General features: G+C 46.2%; 2 long non-coding RNA genes across 3 annotated transcripts; both read left to right on the top strand.

Moving 5' to 3' along the window:
* Window positions 1-282: 282 nt before the first annotated feature.
* On the top strand, window positions 283-4,619 carry LOC309886410. The gene is made up of 3 exons (XR_014318926.1): window positions 283-378; window positions 3,284-3,380; window positions 4,515-4,619. It is a non-coding gene; the product is annotated as an uncharacterized lncRNA (long non-coding RNA).
* Window positions 4,620-5,812: 1,193 nt separating this feature from the next.
* Window positions 5,813-11,491, top strand: LOC309886409. Of its 2 annotated transcripts, XR_014318924.1 has the most exons (5): window positions 5,813-6,744; window positions 8,574-8,672; window positions 9,496-9,697; window positions 9,863-9,941; window positions 10,870-11,491. It is a non-coding gene; the product is annotated as an uncharacterized lncRNA (long non-coding RNA). The 2 variants fall into 2 exon arrangements; XR_014318925.1 differs by having other exon boundaries at window positions 9,863-11,491.
* The last annotated feature ends 3,059 nt before the right edge of the window (window positions 11,492-14,550 follow it).

The raw sequence follows: 14,550 nt of genomic DNA, 5'->3' as shown, positions 1-14,550 counted from the left end.
TCCTTTGCCAGGGAGAATCCCGGAGAAATCCTGCGTTCTTCCTCACGTGGGATCCCGCCAGAGAGAGATGAAATGCAGCCCTCACAGCGCTGCCCACGGGTGTCATCTGTGTCGGCGGCGATGGGCGATGCCACCATGGGGCATCCAGGCCCCACGTGGCTCCATAGAGCCCGGCCGCAGCGTGTGGGGCTGCTGAGGCAGGGCAGGCTCGGGGAGAGGCTTCCTTGGGGCTTGTCTGGGCTTGTCCAGGCCTGAGCCTGCCTCTAGCTGTGTGATCACAGGATCCCAGATCACGGATCTGCCCCCAAAAGCTCGCAGCAGGCCTGGAGAGCAGCGCCCTGCGACATCTTGGTGCTCCTGATTGTCTCCTTTCCTCAGGTGAGCTCAGCCCGGTGTGTGTTTGTGTGTTGTGTCTGTCTGTCTGTCCTCCGGTGCTGGCTGCCTGCTGTTGTGTGCAGCCTGCCTGTGGCTGTGTGGGGTGGCGGGGAGGTGGTGGTGGTGGTCTGGGCAAAAATAATCCGAATTTAGTGTCTGGAGGTCCTCGGGCTACACAGGAGCACTTTCAGGAAATGCCCTCGCTGCTCTGTTATTGGGGTGTGGGGGGGTTTCCTTTAACTTCTCCCGTTTCCCCTTCTGTAGCCCCTTTCCTTCCTGCAGGCATGTAGCTTGGTACCGGGGATGCTGTTGAGTGCCTGGGGTCTGAGGGATCCCACAGGAAGATCCAGCACCCCAAAAAGCAGCCGTGTGCTCGTGCTGCCTGCGTGCTGCAGCCGTGCAGGGGAAGCTGAGGATGCTCCATAGCAAGCAGGGGACGGGGCATGAGCAAGCAGGGGGGCTGGGGAGTTGCCTGTCCTCTGCATTCAGGTGGCAAGGTAGCTGAGTTTGTGTGGGACCAGCTGCCTGAGCTGCCTGTGGTTTGTCCTGCACTTACACGGGGGAACAAGGAAGCTGAGAGCTTTATGCAAGTGCTTTATGCTGCCTGCAGGCTGCTGACAGCTGTGCCCCTTCTACTTAGCACAAACTATCCTCTCTGTCCTATTTCCAGTGCTCAAAAAGTTGTTTCCATTCATTTTGTAACAGAAAGGATAAATACGTGGGGGAAGAAAGCTCCATTTTGCTGTCTAATTTTGTTCCTCCCTGTTAATGCCTCCTGAACACTGGCAAAGTGAAGCTGGGCTGTACCTGTGCCTGGGTGCCCTGCGCATCCCTCACCTGCTTGCCGTGGGGTTTCAGGTGTCTGTGCAAACTGCCGGGGTGTTGTCCAGTATCCAGGTAGTGATTATGTTACACGGGAGGTGAGTGCATGTCTGAAAGTGCTAGCTCAGGTAAGAGTTGAGGAAGACCCGGAGTCATTTCAGATCAGAGGTAAGCCGGTACCAGTCCACTAGAGCTAATTCCAGGTACCCTGTCTGCACCAGCCCAGACCTGGGCTCCAGGGTTTGGTGTTTTCCCCTTCTGCCTGTCAGGGGCATTTTAGGTGGGGTGGATGGATATGAAGTTTTCCTCTGTATTTTGAAGACAGGATCATGCTTACCTTTTCCATCTATGATATAAAATTTATGAATTTGTAAATAGCTCAGCCCCTCATACGTACTTACAGTCTATTTTAATATTTTATGCTGTAAATGCCAGTGTTTTGGAGTTTCCACTTACTGAGTGAGAGTGTTACTGAGGGTGATTATTGACTTCAAAACTTTTATGTTAGGTGCTTTTTAATTTTTTTTCCTAAGTAGACTAGAGGTAAGGATTATTTTGCAGGACCTGAAAGTAAACATGTAATATTTGGTTATGATTGCCATTCTTTTCTAGTGACTGCTCTGCTTCTTACATTGGCAACCAGTAACGATGAATCATCCCAGCAAAGTTAGATTGCGTGCAGACTGACATACACAGGCAGGCAATTGCAGGGAGCTTCAGATTGGTCCTGTTAACCCTCTGACACTGGCAGTACTGGTGAGGATGCTGATGAGACATAATCCACGCAGCTCTCCTGTTTCTTGAGCTTTTAGTTGAGCAGTATAATGTATCTTGGGAGGGGGGAATCTAGGGCTCTGCTTCAAGCCGAGCAAAGCCACATACACTGTGAAACTGTGTTGGCTTTGTGAATTGACCTACTCAGCCTAAATCCCAAATGGGGGGAGGCAAAGGACTCTTAAATAGTAGGAGGCTCCTTTTCTCTTTGCCACTTGCAGCCTCTACACCTGACCCAAGGATGCTGAGTGCAGACAGCTCTAGTGGCCACACTTCACTCCAGTCATTGCAATGGCTTGTCAGCAAGAGAAAGCTGGTTCTCTTATTTCAAGTAGCTTCAGAAAGCTGAAGCACCAAGGAAAAAAACAATTGAGGGATGAATGATGTTGGAGCAGTAACGTGAGGTTAAAAGCACTGCCTGGGAAACTGCACCGACTTTGGTGGTGAAATGCTAGGGATGCTTTTGCTTTGTCCTTTTGACTCCATGTGGAGATTCTCTAGAACTAGTTTTGTGCATTTGTGGTACTTTTTACCATTCTTCACTTAGTCTGACAAAAATAATCTATATAAACACAGAACTACAGATAGGTTTTTGGTAGGGAGTTTGAAACTATGAAAATCTCTCCTTAGCTATTCTGATAAAGCTCATGTGGCAACAATAGCTTATGAATTGTCTATTGCTGCTAACTGACCAGTTGTTCTTCAGTATTCTGTTCTGTTCTGAACTTTTGTATCATGGAGGATGGATGGACAAGCTTGTAATGTAAGTGACAGGATCATACTGTCAATGAGAAGGGAATGGGGTGTCAGCAGGGCAGGCCAGGAAAACAGCACACACTTTTCTTGTTTTGAAGCATGGGGGAACTAGAGGATTTGCTTTTAGTACAGATTTTGAAAAATCTTTTCCTTGCACTCACACTCTGATTAAATGAGAAATAAAACTGCTTTCTTGGTGAGATTTCAACCCTCCTTTATATTAAAACAAAGTTACTTCTATCTGCTCTCTACAGCTGGGTGGAGAAAACTTCTCAGCAGGATTCCTTGTGTGACTGGGGATCTTTCTGAGCATATGAAGAAACTTGCTAGTCCATTATGTAGGCACGTCAGTGTTTTCTTGCATTTGGAAGGTAAAATACAAGTAGTCTTCCAGTGACTGGTACAGACCATCTCTTACTGGAAACAAATTAATAACACACGAGCCATTGTTTGTTTCCAGAGAGACTCAGCTGAAGGGGCTTACACAACTGTGGGGCTCTCCCCCCAGCCTTCAGTTCATGTGCTTTTTTTCTATTTGCATTTGAATGTATTGTAGGAGCAGTGACCAGACATCAAAACTGAGCCCAGTCCATCTGAAGCAATTTTCTGCCTGAAACAAGAATCCTTTACCCAGATAACAAGCGAAGGCTTTGGTAAGAATTATTGTACACAATTTTGCTGCTGAACAGCAATAACAATATACTGCTAAAAAGTGAGTCTGAATCTTTCACTGGAGCCTTTCTGTAGGTGTTCTCTGTTAGCGATATGTGTCTGGTGTTATTTCCCTTACAAGGGAAGCAGCTGAGATGCAAGACTCATACCCTGCACAGAACATTGCAGTGCATTCGTGACTGACATGCGTCTTACAAGGGCTGATGGTCTTTAGTGCAACTGTGTTAATTCCTGATAGTCCATGCCAAGTGTTGCTAAATGCAGGCTATGTTTATCTCAGAAGCCACCTGAGGACAGAGCTCGATGCAGGAGCAGTGTCTGGCACTGCTTCGGTGCCTTTAAGCCCTGGATGGAGGAAATGTGGGGTGGGAGGATGTGCTGCTGGGGAGCATGCTGAGGGTAACTGCCCTTTTACCAGCCTTGGTGTCAGCATCTGTGCAGATGGGAGGGCAAGATAACGTGCTGAAAATAATCCTGAAATTCACATCTTCCTCCTCTCTATTCCCCCATGCTTTGGCAGTGCATGGGGAGCACCTCTCAGCACGGAGGATGATGGCAACAGCAGCCCGTGCATGGGACTCTTCTGGAGTCCTCTGGCTGTTGTGGTGGGCAGCTGACTGGCCGTGCTCATCAAAATCTGAATTTCCCTAATGTGGCTGGGCAAGGCGAGAAGCAGTGAGGGCAGCAGACCCTGTTCTGACACTCAGCCTCTTGCCCTGAGGCAAAGATACACAAATCTCTGCCTAGACCTGAAGAAAGTAAAAAGGCAAGTCCAGAAGGAGTTTCTTTAAAGATCCCTCAAAATCCTGATAGAGGAGGAGCTTAACAAGCAGGAAAGGCAGAAGTGCTGTGACAGTAAAATCTGCTGTGAATCATGCTGGCAGTGTCCCCTCTGCCCCAGCAGATTGAATTGCAGAGGAGGGGAAGGTCAGGAAGTTCTCGGGTTCAATAACCTCATCTTTCCCAGGCCCATCTGGGCTGTAAAGCCACAGGCTTTTTTGAGTGGCAACCCTGGGGTAAGACACGGGGCTGCAGATGGCTGTTGACTCCAGGTTTATGATCTGTGGCTAATGTTTGTGCACTGCTTGGTTAATGACTCATGCATGCACGCTTAGGTGTGGTGTGCAGTCCTGAGAGCTGCGGTGCGCTGGACTCTGCCCAGGCTTCTCCTGCCGTACTGAATCAGCAAGACCCCTGAACAGCCTGCTGTGCTTTGCTGCAGAGTGGAGCCCATTAGGGAAAGGAAAAACCTTGCTGCCAGGAGCTACAGCAGCGTTGGACAGAGCTATTTTGTCCAAGTCACCGTCGAACACCTCCTGTGGCATGTCTCCACAGAGATGAATGCGGCTCATGTAGCTGTGGGAGCTGACACAGCTGCTAGCAGAGCTGTGAACTGTTTGGGTAAGCTCCAGAGTGACAACTTCTTAAAGCCCTTGTCGAAGATGCTAGACAGGGAGAACCGATGTTAATTGCATTTGACAAATGACTGCAGAGCAGGTTTAACAGAACACTTCGGCTGTTAACAGTGCTTCTGCTTAAGCCTTTGGGTGATGAGGTTCAATTTGTAAGGGTTTTGTTTAAGTTAGATAAGCTTTGGGGGGAGCATTGTTTAAAGGAAAGCAGACAGATAATATGCAGAAAGTTTAATGAGTGAAACATGAAGGTGGATCTGCTCTTCTGGTAACAATTGCTAGCTGCTCCTCTGATCAGTGAGGCTGGACTGTTTTGAAGAGCTTGCAGTCAAAGCTAAGATGTGGCTGTTGCTCATCTCTGAGAGCTTGTTTGCGAAAGAGGAGGTGGGGGAGAAAGGTAATGAAAGCTTCATTAAATGTTATTTGCGGGGGGAAGAACAGGATATACTAGAAGGCAGAAATCAGTGAGCTTTTTTGCTTCATGTAAAAAGTGAAATCAAAGGGAAGCTGCAATGAATCACAGAGGGGTTTGGCTTGGAAGGGACCTTAAAGCCCATCCAACCCCCTGCCATGGGCAGGGACACCTGCCTCTAAATGAGGTTCTTCAAAGTCCCATCCAGCCTGGCCTTGGGCACTGTCAGGGATGGGGCACCCCCAGCTCCTCTGGGTAACCTGTTCCAGTGCCTCACCACCCTCTGGGTGAAGAATTTCTTCCTAATATTTAATCTAAATGTACCTGTTTCGAGACTAAAACTCTTACCCTTGTCCCATCACTTCACTCCCTGATAAAGGGTCCCTCTCCAGTTTTCCTGTAGGCCCGCTTTAGGTACCAGGAGGCTGCTGTAGGGTCTGTCTTTAAGCAAGAATGAATTCTTTGCCTCTTTTGTGAAGGAAGGCACAAGTCTAGGGTATTGTGTGTGGATAGGGTGAGAGGGGTTCCACTGCACAGTATGTAGAGAAATTCAGTGAGGTATATGTGAATTCCACAGCTTTACCTTGTTTTGATGTGAAGATTTAATATTGCATGAGCCAGTGGGATTAGCCAGGCCCGGTGAGAACTGCAAATAAAGACTCATTTGGGTGAGATGTGGTAGATTTTAAATGTCATGTTTCTTAAGGTGTGGGAGGAGATGGTTACCACTAGATTTTCTTCAGAGTATCCTTAACTGCACCGTGTTTTACAGCATTTGCGTCTGTATTTCTTGATGGATGAGGTGATTTTGGCTGACAGACACAGCTGTCCTGTAGGTCTTGGTAATGTAATAACCTGGACTGCTGCCTCAATTTTCCCTGCTATATGTGAGAGGTTTTGCACTTCTTGGAGTGCAGAGAGGTTTGTGGAAAGGAGATGCTGAGAGCAGATCTGGCTTCTGTCTGCAACGTGATCCCGGGGCTACAAAGCTACTGCTTTTCTGCTTGTCATCTGCAGTAAGGCCAAGCCTGCAACCCCAAAAACTGTTCCTCTGAGCTGAAATTAGGAGGGTAAGGCATGCAGCAGGCCAGGACTACTTTATTCCTGTCACTTTATCTGCTGCTTACCTATCTTGTGCAATTATTGCCTGTCCGATTGTGTTTTACAGAAAGGAGCTGGTAGCGTTTGCCTCTTCTTTTTCCCTTAGTTCTGCTTTCTTTCAGACAGCTCGTGACTCACTGCAGAGGTATTGTCCCATGTCTTTATTAGCAGCGAGGCTGGCCTGCAGGAGTGGTGGCAGGAGGTGGGGTGGAGTCGCAGCTATATCAGAAAGCCGGAACTGTCGGAGCTTGCAGCGAGTTGGAATTCTGAAGCAGGTGCTTGCACCTCTCTGGGACCGGCGCTCACCATGCCTGCGGTGTCCCAGACCTGGCATCGGGAAGCTGGGGTCACTCGGGAGCTCAGATGGACTCTGGGCACCACTGCCAGCTGGACCACCTACTGCAGAACTGCAAGGAGTTGGTAAATCTCTCTCCTACCTAGGGTCCTATCAGTGCATTTCATAAGGAAAGTTTCTGCTGTGTGTGTATTTTTTTTAATAGGCAAATGGTAGCTGTTAAGCAGTTTGTCTTGTACTTGGGATCAGCTTCCTATGGGGAGTTTGAGGATGGGAGGGGAAGGAAGTGCCAGGAAATGTCTGATAAAGCTGAATAAGCGTTGCGGGGACTCAGTCTAGAAGCATTTTCTGGCCAACTCATTGGCGTACCCCAGGTGTTGCAGTAGGAGATAAATAATCAACAGTAGTTCCGAAAACTTGAGACTAACCCAAAATCTGCATATTGTAGGACACAAATCAGTCAATTTATCAAATGTGTTATCTTAAAAAGGGAAACCTTTAGCTTACAAGTCAGGAAAACTTCTTGGAGAAGCAATGGAGAAGTACAATGTTTCCTCCCCTACCTGAAGGTTCAGAATAAGAACTCCAAATAGCTTTGGGAGAATGGACAGAATTTATTCTTGTTCTGCAGCCACTGCTAGAGTACTTTATATATAGCTTTAAGATTTTTCTCTGCCATGCCAGTTCACCCTAGTAAGCAGAGCAGACTCAGCTGGACATAACTTCTGATTCTGTGGTGTAGAAGCGGGCAAGGTTGATTAGAAGAGCCTGCACAGAAGTGAGCATCCTGATCTAGTTTTAACCTAGCTTTTCTTTAAATAGGCAGCTGAACTGGCTGGTATCCAGAAAGATTTAGGTTAGAAGATACTCCTGAAGTTTGGAAACTGGCATTTAATCTTTTTTGTTTTATTTTTTTTTCCTGTTGCTGGGTTTCACCCACCAATTTCACAGCCGAAGCTTCAGCTGTGCTTTGCCTTAAAACAGGAAGCACTTGAATCCCCCAGTGATAGGATCTGCTTGCATCAGGCTTCCAGCAGGAGAGGCTTCAAACTTCAGAGAAACCTTGTGTAATTCTTCAAGTACTAGCTCAAGGCTTGTGAGTGGGTCAGTTGCTGCTTAAAACTCCCCCTGACAAAAGGAGGATGACAAGGCATGGAGTGAACTTGAAATAAATGTGTCTAGTGAAACGCAGCTTATGGTATCACATAGTTCAGTGATGACAATGATTTCTGCAGATCTTACCTGACAGGACTCTTTACCTTTCTTGGAATGCAGTATTTCCGTAACAGGAGAGAATTTCTGTCCTCCACACCCATCAGCTTGTTTTTATAGCAGTGCTTTCTGTGTGGGCTAACTCCGTGTACTGTTATGTGATCCACCAAACTCGTTTCCTGCTGCTTTGTCACCCGCATGGTGACAGTGAGATCACTGTAAACTGAAACAGGTCTCGTGTTATCTTCTCTAAAGGGGAAAATCCCCTTAGGAGAAGCTGGTGATAGCAGGACAACCCCCAGCTGAGATCTTTGGGTGCAAGGAGCAGGACTCCATGGGTTAGACCTGAGACATTTGTGTCTAAGATGCTGGCCCCAAAGCATCTTTCGCTGGCCCTGTTGTGCTTAATTTTTGGTGGCTCAAAAAAGTTTTACAGTCCCCCAGATCAGGTAATTCTGCAGTCTCGTTCCTCCCCGGAGGAGGATGAGATGTAGTCTCTTCCTCTTCTGTACCTGATTACTTTGGTCTCCTGTAGCTGTGCTTGTCCCTGACCTGGTAATTGCCTTTGAGATAGTCTGGTTTGTTCTGATCCTGGTGGGAAATGTTGGAGGGACGATTAGGTTATTGTTTAAACAAGATAGCTAGTTCCAGAGCGGGATGGACGCGTTTTCAGGGCAAGAAGGTAGGGACTGCTGTCAACTCTTGATTTTGATGTTTTAGAATTGTTTGCTTTTTTCGTCAGGGTTAAAAGGTTTACAGTCAAGAAGTGACTTGTTAATTAATCGTTGCCATCTCCTGGGAAGCAGGGAGCGGAGCCCTTGTTCTGTTATCACGATGCCTGGTGGGTATCTGTTCTCTGCCGTGGTGTGTGATTGGTGTGCAGTTACTGCACTTCATTTCACCTTTGCCAGTCATCTCTGATAGCATACAGAGGGCTTGAGCTCTCCGTCACCTCCACTGCTCTGCTGTAAAACAGAAGCCACTGAACTTAATCTAGTGACTTGCAATAAACCCAACAGGTCTGTCCTGAGTTACTGTATGCTTTCCTGGAAGATTGTGTGCTGCAAATGCTGGCCATTCTGAAGATTCAGCAATAGCCAGGAGTTCAGGATTTTGACATCTGTTTCTCACTTGGAGGCATTTTTTATCCCTGCCTTTCAGCTGTTGCTCTTGCCTTCCTTTGCAAGATGGCAGCTTTGTGATAGCTGTTGGAGGATGAAATGAGAACAAGACAGAATTTAGTGTCTTGGTGCTCCATCTTGCTATCCAAACAAACCTATCTTGCTTGAATTTCTGGTGTTCCTAACCAGATACATTAGGAAGAAGGGAAGGCGTAGATGTCTTGGAACATGTATGTGTTAGAGGCTGCTGAAAGCCAGTGAGCTTCTAGCCATGCAGCATGCTTTACCTTTATATTGCAGTGTTGCACAGGAGACCCTAGGAGTAATAACCAGCTTTTGAGGCTAAGATGCAAGAGTTGAGGAATTGCTTTGCCCTGAAGGCTGCCTTCCAATGTGTTCACATGTTTCCAGGAACTGAGGACTGCAGGAATGCTAGATAACACCACGTCTGGTGCATCTCAGGCTGTTCCACATGTATAATAGGAAATTCAAATGGCTTTAATACAAGTGAGTATTGGTTCCTTTTTTTCTTCTGTTTTGCAGATGGTTGTGTTTCCAGTGAGTTCTTCTAACACCATGCATGACCTAAGAGCAGCGCTGTGCATTCAGGTGAACCCACCTAGAGTTTAAACAGTCCTGTGTCCCTAAACTGTTAAGCATCTGGAAACACTCCAGTGGTCCATTGTCTTGCCTGAACAGTGTTGTGTGAAACTTGGGAACTATCTGAGATAAGGATTGCAGACATGTAAGCTGGGTTTATCTTGTTAATATTTGTAATGCTTAGAAGTTTTGAGACTAGGGTTAAGGAACAGGGTATCTATCAATTTAGGGGTTTGAGCCTCTTCTCCCTGGAGAGCTGTTTCCTTTAGTGCTGCTTCAGTTACTTCATTGACTCCTTGTTTGTCCCCAGACTCTTGTCTTCTGTGAATGAGAAGAAAGGAGGAGACCGAACAGCTCACCCTAACTTCTCTCCTTGTGCGATGCCAGCTGTGAGTGTTTCTTTGGCAGTGTCTTAGCTGGTTGTTGTGAGCAATAGTTAAGGAAGCAATCAGCAAGTATACTGCCCTAGAAGTGCTACACATTGTTGGGCCTGCTTCGTATCTCCCTGGCTTGAAAGGTGGATGGGGATCCGGGCTGGGATGCTGCCCAGATGTGCTGTGTTCATTGGAGCTTGGGTTGCCTGAAGAAGCAGAGAGCTGACATGAAAAATGCTGCGGGATGCTTGATGTGGTGACTGCATCAGAGATGAGATGAAGAAAAGAAGATAAACATGTTGCAAGTTGCTTTGTTCTTCCTTTGTCCTTTCCACATGCATTTTTCAAAAAATAAAATTCCAACTGTCATTAGTAATGCTGCAGAAATACAACATTAGGTACTGGGAGAAGAGCCTGCTTGTAGGAAGAACTCATCTGAGTAATGGCAAGCTGGCTTTAAGCCCAGCTTGGGGAAAACTCACCTGTCGTCACTTTCTCCTGGCTGCTGGTCGGCAGCTGTATTGCAAGTACATGCATTCAGGAGCCCAAAAATGTAGCTGATCTTTCTGGGGAAGAGTTAATTAGGTTTTAATGATGCAATGAGACATTTGATCTTACATCCTCTGAGTAGGAGGGAGAGGAGGAGGATTTGAGGGGGGGGAAAAAGCAAGTCTAGGATATCTGATCAGTTCTGTAGAAGACAATGTAAGAGCACATCCACCTTGGAAGAGGGAAAGACCTCACCCAAACGTTGTTTTAAAATTCCAGTATTCATGTAGAAGATAAGCTTTCATTAGTTTTGATTAAATTAGGTTGGCTTTGCTTTATGCCCTGTAGCCCTCACTGACTTGCCTGAGTGTCGTGATCCAGAGGCATCACACCTACAACCCTTTTTTGCAACACTGACTTTGCCCACACTTCTGTATGCCTTCTTTTTTTCCAGACACAAACATAATTGCACCAGTTGCAGGGAGTCATGGAAATCTATGAACTGTCTGGCAAAGCTCTGCGCTCAGAAGATAATGGATGGCCAGAAGGGAGCAGAGTATCTTTCTGTTGTGAGTCTTCTGAAGCTTCATCTCAAGCCTTTGCAAGGGTGTTTGACGTGAGACAAATGTTTTGAGCTAGTACATCAGCTTTCCTGATAAACTGCTATTTTTGTTGGCTTTTGTATGTATTTCATTTTTAGGTTTATTATTTGTAATGTATTTCATTTTTAGGTTTATTTGTCATAGAGCAAAGGTAGCCATCAGCCCTAGAATTTTGGGGAGAATAACAGGGTGCAGTTGTTTTGCTTTTTAACTTAACTCATTACAGGTAATAAGAACAGCTTAAAAAAAACCAAATACTGAAGGATTGCCATGAAGATTGCTGCAAAGAGTTCCCCTGAGTATCCTGTGCAAGTGCCCTGTCCCACAGTGTCACTGCTCCTTATTGTCTGAGCTGGGTGTTGGCTGAGTGGGAGTGATGTTTGAGTGGCTGGAATGTGGCTGGGTCAAATACATGGGCCTCGCTCTGTCTCACCCTATAATTCCTGAGCAACTTCACTTGTGTTAATAAAGTCATTGGCCTTGAATTCCTGTCTATAATGATGTTCTGTATATAACTTTGGAGTGGTAGGGCTTAAACCAGGAAGGTGGCAGTGACTGTCTGAACATGTATTTCAAATAGTTCTGTTAAATGTGCTGTTCGCTACCTGGGAAGGAACCATATGATGCAAACAACACAATGCCAAGTGAAACCAGTGGGGATGTCACCATGGCTGACCCCTTGGTTGGGCAAATTGTGGAAGCTGTGCACAAGTCTGCTGGGACCTGAGCAGTCAGCACGTGAAGAGAGAATCTGTGAATTGTTTAAATGCAGACATTTTGCCTGTACTCACTGAGGGAGGGTGAGGAGTATGGCATGGTGTTTTACTACACATTTTCAGGGTGATCTTTGGATTCTGGACATTAGAGGTTAAGTGCCCTCATATCAATGAAAGAATTAATCTCTTGGGCTCTGATACATCCTTTCCAGTAAGGAGAATTGTCTCTGCTGTTTTGCACTTCATCTGTTTCAAATGACTTGTGTGAAAACCTGAGGTTTCTGGCTCAGTAACCAGAGAAGCCAGCAAACTTCATGATTTCTCCTGCTTAAGGGGTCTCATTATTAGCCTTTATGTTCCTGTCTCATCTGTGTTAAAACTGCAGGATGTAGGCAGAGCTTTCTGTTGCAAAGTACAGTGTAAAAGCTGCACCCCCAAAATACAATGATTTGGCCTATTTTCCTGTTACTAACTGTAAGAGATGCAGTCCCTACGTTTTTCTTAGACCAGATCTTAAATGTAGTATTGTTTGCAGCACAGTGTTCAACTGTGAATGTATAATATTAATACCTTTATTTTAATCTGTGCAACCACAGCATGAAGGAACATCCCATATTAATCTCCTAATTTAAATTTGAAATGAAAAAAAACTACCCCAACACTGGGAACATAATTCATTGATTGTGCTGGCTGGATTCCAGCAGTGTAACTCATTACATTCTGTCTGCATCACATTCTCCTTGCTGCTGGTGGCTTTTTTTTTTTGTGGGTTGTTGGCTCAAATTCTTGTGCGGTCTCCGCAGCCTGACTACGCATTTTTAATGTAAGTGGAAAAGTGCTAGAAATTACTAAGCATCTCTCAAGGAAAGCCATTGGGTTGCTGGTTAGACCCGGTACAGCACGATGTGGGTGGGTTAGAGGTGTACCCTGTTTCAGCAGTTGTGTGCATCCTCCTCCTTGCTACCTCCTATCCCAGCTGCAGGGCTGGTTTTGGGGTGCAGGTGGTGGGCTGGAACCCCAGAGCTGCAGCCATGGGGAGCATCTGTCAGATCAGGGCAGTGGCAATAGGAAAATTTCTCTGCCTGGACCAGCAGTGACCTCTTGTGGGTGCCGAGGCTGCCTGGGTGTCAGCAGCCAGCACTCTGTTGTAATGAACGCAAAGGTGGGGAAGGGAGTTTGGATTTTGTTGGCTGGGTGGTGGAAACGCACAGCTGTTCCTGGTGTCAGTCTCCTGCCGTGCTGAAACTGTGATGTGGAAGTGTCCAAATGGTTGTGGAGCGATTCAGACTCTTCTCTCCCCTTGGTGAACCCAGAGCTGGCTTCTGAACCCACCAGAGGAGCAGGAAGGAGTGGGAGCAGGACTTGCGTGCAGGTACCTTTTCCGTGACACCTCCCTGTTTCTGCCAAAAGCTGTCTCCCTGCTCTGGCACAAAATTGAGAGTTACGAAGTACTATGCCAGCATCATGGCTGTGACATGCAAGAAGGGCTGTGGGGGGTCTCAGCCCCTAGTAATCACTTAAAAACCCTGAGGCATAAACCAGGTTCCCACTTAATAGAGGACTGTGCCCAACTTCCTGGCCAGCTGCAAAGGCGAAGCTAAAAAAACAAACCAAAATCTTATTGAAGCCTTTTTTTTGCAAAGTCAGTACGCTACATCTTGGTTAGTGGAAGTGAATTTGTCATTACAGCTCAACTGATGTTTTGTAAGATGCAGGGGGCAGCCTGTGTGTCAGAAAGCTTTCTAAGTAGCTAAAAAAAGAAGAAATTGTGTCCTTCCACCAAGTAGCAGGTTACTTCACCACCCTGTGACTTTGACTTCTCCCTGCTCTGAGCTATGCACAACGCTTCCTTTGAATTGTCATGTATTTTTAGGCAGTTTGCAAATCTTTCTGTTCCCTGGACAGCTGCGGATTCCCTGGGACTGACAGGCAGACAGCTGCACCGCTGCCCTGCGATTAAAGGTAATGACACCAAAATTACAGGAATGCCAGAGAGATGCTGGCGGTGGATGGATGCCTTGCACACGGAGAAGTCAAAAAATAGAAGGTAGTGAAAATCTTGAAGTTATCTGCCTTTTATTACTCAGTTTTGGAGCATTATCTCTGCATGCCTTGCTGCTGAATGATGACTTGTGTGTGCAGATTAACCGTGTCCCTATTTTCAGGAAGCAGGAAGAGATCCCGTGCCTGTCCTATTAATTTCTGATTGCCAAGGGCAAAATATATCTCTGTAAAACTGGACAACACCAAAATTTGCAGCTCTACAAACTTGTGGTTGCAAGTCAGGTATTCTCTGCTATCCAATTCTAAAAGAGTTTAAGTCAGGCCATAAGCTGTGGAAATAAATTGTCTTGCAAGGCTTCAGAATTAAGCTGTATTGTAGAGCTACATCAGTCACACACACACACACACTCCCTCCCTCCCAAAAAGCAACTTTCAGGATCCGGGACTGGAGATGAAGTGGTTTTTCTGGATGTTTGTGCTAGGTGGGTGAGCCTGTCTCCTTTCTTTTGTGCTATAAAAGTGGGGGAAGGGAAACTAAGGAACAAGGAAGAAGCCAAAAACATAAGAGCAAGCTGTGGGAATGCAGCCTTGACCAAAGAAAAAAAAAAAAAAAGATAATTGTTTTTTTGGGGAGGTCAGATGGTAGCTAAAGCAGGCCTGGAATAATGATTAGTTAGAGCTATATTAGTGTCAGATTGTGTGCAGGGGAAACACAAGTTGCTGCAGCTTCCTTTTCCTATAAAGAACATACAGAGGGCATCAGGCTCCACAATAAACTTCTGCTAAATGCACTTCTAAATGTAGAAGCCTGCT

The sequence above is a fragment of the Aythya marila genome (assembly GCF_965140915.1).
Source record: "Aythya marila genome assembly, chromosome: 21".
NCBI lineage: Eukaryota > Metazoa > Chordata > Aves > Anseriformes > Anatidae > Aythya > Aythya marila.
The sequence above is the reverse complement of the archived record's forward strand: the minus strand, read 5'-3'. Positions and strand labels throughout refer to the sequence as shown.